The sequence below is a fragment of the Berghia stephanieae genome, chromosome 3 (assembly GCF_034508935.2).
Source record: "Berghia stephanieae isolate SIO BIC M18660-M18661 chromosome 3, UCSD_Bste_1.3, whole genome shotgun sequence".
In the NCBI taxonomy this organism is placed as follows: Eukaryota; Metazoa; Mollusca; class Gastropoda; order Nudibranchia; family Aeolidiidae; genus Berghia; species Berghia stephanieae.
In genome coordinates, this window is record NC_088362.1 from 32,357,590 (window position 1) to 32,365,089 (window position 7,500).

The 7,500-nt window shown below is 36.7% G+C and overlaps 1 protein-coding gene across 2 annotated transcripts in view; it reads left to right on the forward strand.

Annotated features, from left to right (window-relative positions):
• Positions 1 to 7,500, forward strand: part of LOC144967551 (uncharacterized) — an 80,292-nt gene that overhangs the window by 56,929 nt on the left and 15,863 nt on the right. Inside the window, exon 1 of one of the 2 annotated variants that reach the window (XM_078904948.1) lies at positions 4,021 to 4,118. The exons of the other annotated variant lie outside the window; for it this stretch is intronic. The gene's annotated coding sequence lies outside the window, so the exon portion shown is untranslated. Of the gene's footprint in view, positions 1 to 4,020; positions 4,119 to 7,500 lie in introns of those variants that run through there. 2 annotated transcript variants of the gene reach the window in all.

The following is a 7,500-nucleotide window of genomic DNA, read 5'->3' on the forward strand; positions in this document are numbered from 1 at the left end:
CCCAGGCGTCAGCCGCAGTGCAGTGCCGCAAATTGATCAAGAGCGATCGCAGCGACACGACACTGCAGAACTTATCATGACAATAATATCACAACACTCGAAAACTGAATACATGTGTATATATAATATATTATTATTATTATTATTATTATTATTATTATTATATTATTATTATTATTATTATTATTATTATTATTATTATTATTATTATTATATTTATTATTTATTATTATTATTATTATTATTATTATTATTATTATTATTATTATTATTATTATTATTATTATTATTATTATTATTATTATATTATTATTATTATTATTATTATTATTATTATTATTATTATTATTATTATTATTATTATTATTATTATTATTATTATAATATCATTGTCATGTATCATCGTGTCTGCTACAGCAGTGTGAGACACGATGGGTATTTGACTTGACGCAGCTGTTACCAGTCAGGTACTCGTTTTACGCGTGAATGCATTGAGATAATGTATGTAAACAACCGTTTTCAAGGACTCAACTTTGCGGGACTCAAACCAGAGACGTACCGGTCCGAAGGCGAGTGTCATACAACTACAACTCCGCCCAATTAGTTATAATGAAAATGTTGCTGCTTGAAGCTCGAAGGAAATAAAAACGATATGTATTGAATTGTAAGCTTCATTTTGTTAGACGAAGACAGATAGTGTGGACGTTTCGAGTTTCCCCTTTACCAACAAAACAGGATGAATGAAACACTACAGACGAATGACAGATACTGTGGACGTTTCGGGTTTCCCCTTTATCAACAAAACAGGATGAATGAAACACTACAGACGAATGGCAGATTTCATTCGTCTGTAGTTTTTCATTCATTCTGTTTTGCTGAAAAAGGGGAAACAAGAAATGTCCACAGTATCTGTCTTCGTCTAATAAATTGAAGCTTACAATTCAATTCTTATCGTTATTTTTCCACACTGTTAGTATAGATAGAATGAAGATGACGTCACTCAAGCCTTTGTTATTGTATTTTGCCATCCGCGTTTGTGAGTACTTCTCACTAAACTGTATCAACCACTTTATAAAAGTTCATGGTTACACACAGTTTTGTGTGTTGGTCCGTTATACTTCCGGATGGCAATGTTATGAGCTTCTTAGCCAGGCGCATACTATCAATATAAAAGATGACGCTCTTACAAACCAAAAGCAATCACAGGGACACTGCAGGACTTATCAAGCCAATAAAACAACACTCAAAACCTGAATACATACGTAGAGAATAAATTAGTATTATTATTATTTAAATAATATTACTCCGGCGTGCACTTATTTGCAGGTCTGATAACCAAATTCTTTATAATGTGCTCATTGTTGTAATGGACATCTCAAAATAAATGACGAAAAATATTGTCCATAACAACAATGATATCTAAACTAAATTGAACTTCTTGAGCTTTTTTACATAGCGCAATATCCACTAAATGTGTTTAAAGCGTTTACAATGGGTCCCTGGCCAACAGCAACATTTAACATGTAGGACGGTACATGGCGCCTGTAAGGCGATATTACATTTTTTTCGGACAAAGACAACGCTGTTAACGGCCAGGTACTCATTTTACTTTTACACCCGAGTACGTTGAGAATGCGAGTAAACAGTAGTGCCGCGCTGAAGACCGGTCTAGACCGCGGTCCGACGGTCTTTTAGCTGTGAACCGAAGACCGGTCCCATAGGGGAAGATCGGCGGCGGTCCTCACTTCTTATCACCTTTCAACTAGTGCGGGGCGGTCCTTGCAAGGACCACGGTCCTACGGTCTCGCGCCATAGCCTACTACTTCCCCAGCGCAGGGTTGCCAGATTATTTTTCAACAAAATGCCAGGGGAAGACTCAAAAAATGCCAAAACACTCAAAAAGATGCCAAAGTCTGTTGACTCCCACCCCCACTAAGAAAACTACTCACTTTTGATAGACAATTTACTATCATATCCTGGTGGCTTGCGTGTTTTCTTTTCTTTTTCTTTTATTTTTTTTTTTTTATTTTTTATTTTTTTTAATTATACTAAATTTCCTGTTGGGGTAATTATTTACCTACTGACTACTAAGTGGAGTGCTAAACCACTACACCACGGTTGGATTTTAAGAATGAAAAAGAAATGTGAAGATGTTTGTTTTTACGCGTTTAGAAATAATTAAGAAAAGGTGTCATTTGAAGTATAATATACAAGAAAAGAAAATGCCAAATGAAAATGCCAAATGCCAAATGATTTTTCTAATGCCAAACGGTTTTCAAAAATGCCAGATTTTTGGAATCTGGCATTTAAAATGCCAAACTGGCAACCCTGCCCAGCGATTCTTTGCTTCGGTTGCCTATCTTCCACCAATCACCACCCATCCCACTTAATTAATCGCACCCACCCCCATTTGCCATACACTAAACGACACAGACGACCATACAGGCAGACGACCACCAACCTCCACTCCGCAAACCGCCCTTTCGTGTGTGAGATGGGGGAAACAGGAGGCGCACGCCTTGGACGATTCCATTATACGGGGTAAATTTCAAAATTTACTACACCATAATGATCGCAATGACAATGATCTATGGTGAAGGCATGACCCCTCTTCTCTAATGGGTTATTGTTTGAAATGTATGTGACTACTAAAGATGTGTGTGTTTGTGTGTGTGTGTGTGTGTGTGTGTGTGTGTGTGTCGAACCTAGCAAGTAGCAAATCCGATTTTTTGTTTTCTTTTGTCCATCTCTTGTCACCACTCCTTTCTATCGCAGTGTTGTCATTTAAAATAATACAATAATATTAAAATTTCGTTGGTGTTTTTACTAATCAAATAATATGAGTTTCATTAGTTTCTTCCTTCCGAAAAACCCAGTTATAACGTCTGAATTCTAAAAAAGTCCAATAGAATATTTGGGGACCCCGATAGCTCAGTTGATAGAGCACTCTCTTTATACGCAAAGGGCCAGAGATCGATCCCGGGTGCAGTCGATTTTTTTCTGAATCCCTGTCTACTCAGCAATGAATGGGTAGCTGAGTTTGTTAGATCTGGCGAAAAGTCACCATCGACCCCTCTTATTACCTCATCCACCCCCTCTTATTATAACTTCACGTCTCTCTCTTACTCTTCAATGCTCGCTGCCCTCTAATGTGTGTGTGTGGGGGGGGGGGGGGGGTAGGAGTTGCGTGTGTGTATCAACGCCACGAACAACTCGATCAACGCCTTGGGCGATGCCATTATCTCCGTTAATGGGGATAAATTTCAAATTTTATTAAATTATCGAAGTAACAATGAAGTACGGTGAGCAAATAAAGAAGGCATCACCCCTCTTCTCTAATTAGGTTACAATTTGAAATGAGTGTGACTACTCCGTGTGTTTTACTCCTGTAGACCACGGTTTTCATCGTGTAGCGGTCTTTAACGGTTCAAGAATGAACGATCCCATGGTCTCAAAGGTCAAACCGGTTCCAATTTCCAACAGTCTCTCAGGAATGTTCAATGTCGAAAAGGACCGGTCCTAGGACCGGTCCTTGCGGTCTTCATTTCCCAAGGACCGTAGGACCGTGGTCCTTAAGCTTGCCAAGGACCGCCCCGCACTAGTAAACAGCCTTCTCCAAGGACTCAACTATGCGCCGAGCGAGGCTCGAACCCAAGACCCTCCGATCTGAGAGCGAGTGTCATACCACGAGACCACATAGCCGCACAACTGGGCCTGTAAGGATGTTCGGATGTCAGACCTGTATAATATGTACATGTCTTATTATTACCATATTAAAGTTAGCTGCTGTAACAGTGTGAGATAGGATGGGCACTTGAATTTGAGTTAGTTAAGTCTTCTACTCCCACTAGACCACATAGCCGCACAACTAGGCCTGCAAGGATGTTAGGATGTCAGACCTGCATAATATATGTACATGTCTTATTATGGCCATATAGTTAGCTGCTGTAACAGTGTGAGACAGGATGGGCACTTGAGTTTGAGTTAGTTAAAGTCTATCTACTCCCAACTCGCAACAACTGTCACCGTGTTAGAAAAGTGACTGAGTAATATTAATTTGTTATTGTGTATTCATTTGGATGGTTACTCATGCAAGGTGCGGACTGCATAATAACCATGTAAGTTATCTATACAACATCTCTATTGCATTTTTCAGATGCATTAATTTTATCATGATTTGTAGTGACTATAGACTGATACCGACTCACCATCATCATCATCATCATCATCATCATCATCATCATCATCATCATCATCATCATCATCATTATTATCATTATTATTATTATTATTATTATTATTATTATTATTATTATTATTATTATTATTGTTGTTGTTGTTGTTCTTGTTTTTGTTCTCCTTCTCCTATTTCTTCTTCTTCTTCTTTAAAATCCAGATTTTAATAAGCGAAGGATTAATACATTAGTTGTTGTTTTTTTAAAATGGTTATTAAGAGAGGTTTTGCATCCAAAACGTTACGTGAATTTGGTATTTAGTTCCCTTTTCGAAACCATTGTATTTTTTTCTTCTGTTCCATTACTTTTTAACAGTCCACAATGTCTATCAAATGAGAATTCACTGTACAGGTCTGATAACCCAATTACTTTTGGCCTCATTGTTGTCCCATAATTGAGTTGGGTTCGGATGTCAGACCTGTATTTATATACACGTCGACTTTGTTTTAATTTTGTTGAAACAGACAATACCTTGCATTGGTTTGAGAGTATTTCCATTACCAAAATAATCCCACAATTCTTTTTTAGTTTTCAGGCCTGCAAATAATAATATTATGTACACGTAGGATAAATCTTATAGATAGTGTGCGCTTGGCTAAGAAACTCACAACATTGTCATCCGGAATTATAACGGACCAACACGCAAAGCTATGTGTAATCTTAAACGTTTATAGTCTGGTTAATACAGTTTAGTGAGAATTACTCATAAACACGGATGGCAAAGAAAAAAAAATAAAGAAAAGAAAAGAAAATACAATAATAAAGGCCAGAGTGACGTAAATCTCATTCTATCTATAGATAGATCGAAGTTGACGTCACTGCGACCTTTGTTATTATTTTTTTGCCATCCGCGTTTATGAGTAATTCTCACTAAACTATATTAACCAGACTATAATCGTTTAAGGTTACACACAGTTCTGCGTGTTGGTCTGTTATACTTCCGGATGGCAATGTTGTGAGCTTCTTAGCCAAGCGCACACTATCTATATTCAGCCTTAAATAAGATGAGATAAGAATGTAATTCACCATTTCCTTCTTACACGAGTGATCCTTTCCTTTTGACGTCACCGTGCCAAGAGTTTTTGTCGACTCCGTCCGTTCAATGTTGCGTCTACCACAGTCAAGATGTTTACATAATGCAAAGCTTACACAGCCGGGAATAATATAGAGTCACAAATCCAAAAGATCGGTCAAATTAATATTTGATTAACCCGATGTACCCATGACTAAAAAATAATAATTGAGCTTTTATATAGCGCAATATCCACTAAATGTGCTCAAAGCGCTTTACAAGGGGTCCCTGGTCAACAACAACATTTAACATATAGGACGGGACATGACGCCTGTTAACAGTTAGGCGACATAACAATTTTTCGGACAGAGACAACACTGTTAACGGCCAGGTACTCATTTTACACCTGAGTACGGTGAGAGAATGTGAGTAAAGAGCCTTTTGCAAGGACTCAACAATGCGCCGAGCGAGGCTCGAACCCTGGACCTTCCGATCCGAAAGCGAGTGTCATACCACAAGACCACATAGCCGAATGTCGTAAAATTGAATGGCTCCTTATGTATTAAAAGAAAATAAATTATAGGTTAGAGATGTAACCTTCCTTTACACACCAAACAGTTAGCCAGGTAGAATTATGTGACAGAGACGACGTGTATGTATATGCAGGTCTGACATCCGAATATCCTTATGGGCCTAGTTTATCATTGTTGGACAATACCTTGCATTATTTTTTTTTTATATTTCCATTACAATAATGAGCCCGTAATGAATTGGGTTATCAAACCTGTAAATAAATGCTCGTCGGACAGAGACCAATTATTCGTTTATTTATTTGTTTATTTAGAAAATAATTATTGGCCTATGTCACACAATTTGACCTGGCTGTGATATTATTTTTTTTTATAATTGTTTTTGTATGATATGTATATGTAATATATATAATATTATATATATATATATATATATATATATATATATATATATATATATATATATATATATATGAGTCACTCAGTTTTACGGCATACAGAATGTTTTGATGTCTTTTGGATAAAACTCGAATTTGGGCCGTTATTTCGTTGTTTGAGTCCTACTCTCGGTGCGCAAAGAAGAATCCTTTGAATTATATGCTCTTAAATCACATGTCCAACGTGTACATTTATGCAGGTCTGACATCCGAACCAACCCACTTATGGGCCTAGTTTAACATTGTTGTAATGGACAATATTTTGCATCAATTTTTTGAGATTTCCATTACAACAATGAGCCCATACATAAGGAATTGGATTATCAGACCTGCAAATAAGTGCACGTCGACATCATCCCATGGGTTTAAAATAAGTGTTTGACCGTTAACAGATTTACCTTTGTCAGAAAAAAAAGATTGTAATCGCGCCCCCGCAAGCGTCATGTTTCGTCTTAAATTATCATTATGTTGCTATTGGCTTCGGACTTCTTGTGAAGCTCATTGTGTGAATATTGCACGATTTTACTAAGCTCAAATTTTGTGTGTTGTATTTTTGTTTGTTTCTTTGGTTCTATTTTATTTTGGTATATTTTGATTTGTGTTTTTGTCGTAAAATTGAGTGATTTTTATTTTTATTTTTATTTTTTTTTATTCCTTTTTTTCATTGGGGGGGGGGGGGTGTTTTTTTAATTTTTAAATTAAACTTCTTAGTGTGACTCAATCATTTCCACGAGTTGACTATTTTCATTAGCATTTTTCTTTTTACTAGAATCAATAGTAAATTGTAAAGACCAAGAAATTATACAGATGTACTCAATTTTACGACATTCGGCTTACATTTATGGGCATGAATAGATGTACAGGTTAATCAAAAATGATACAGATTTATACGACATTCGGCTTACATTTATGGGCATAAATAAGTGTGCAGGTTAATCACAAATGATATCCATTTGCTAAAGTTTACGACATTAGGCTTACATTTTTGGGCATGAATAAGTGTGCAGGTTAACCAAACGATACTTTTACCCACAAATCACTGAGACAATAATATTTTATTAGTCTTACCATTGTTATCATTCATAACATGCTACAAAGAGGATTAAGACCAGGGAGGTGTGAGTGGGTGGGGGGGGGGGTGTTAGTCAAAGGCCAAGGAGAATTTGGAGTGGACAGAAGACTAGCACTGTTTTCACTGTGTCCTTCTGTTCCTCCTCTGCCTTACTCTGGAAAGACCCATATTTAAGAATTTGGCCAGAAAACTTGTCCTTCAAATATCGATCGAT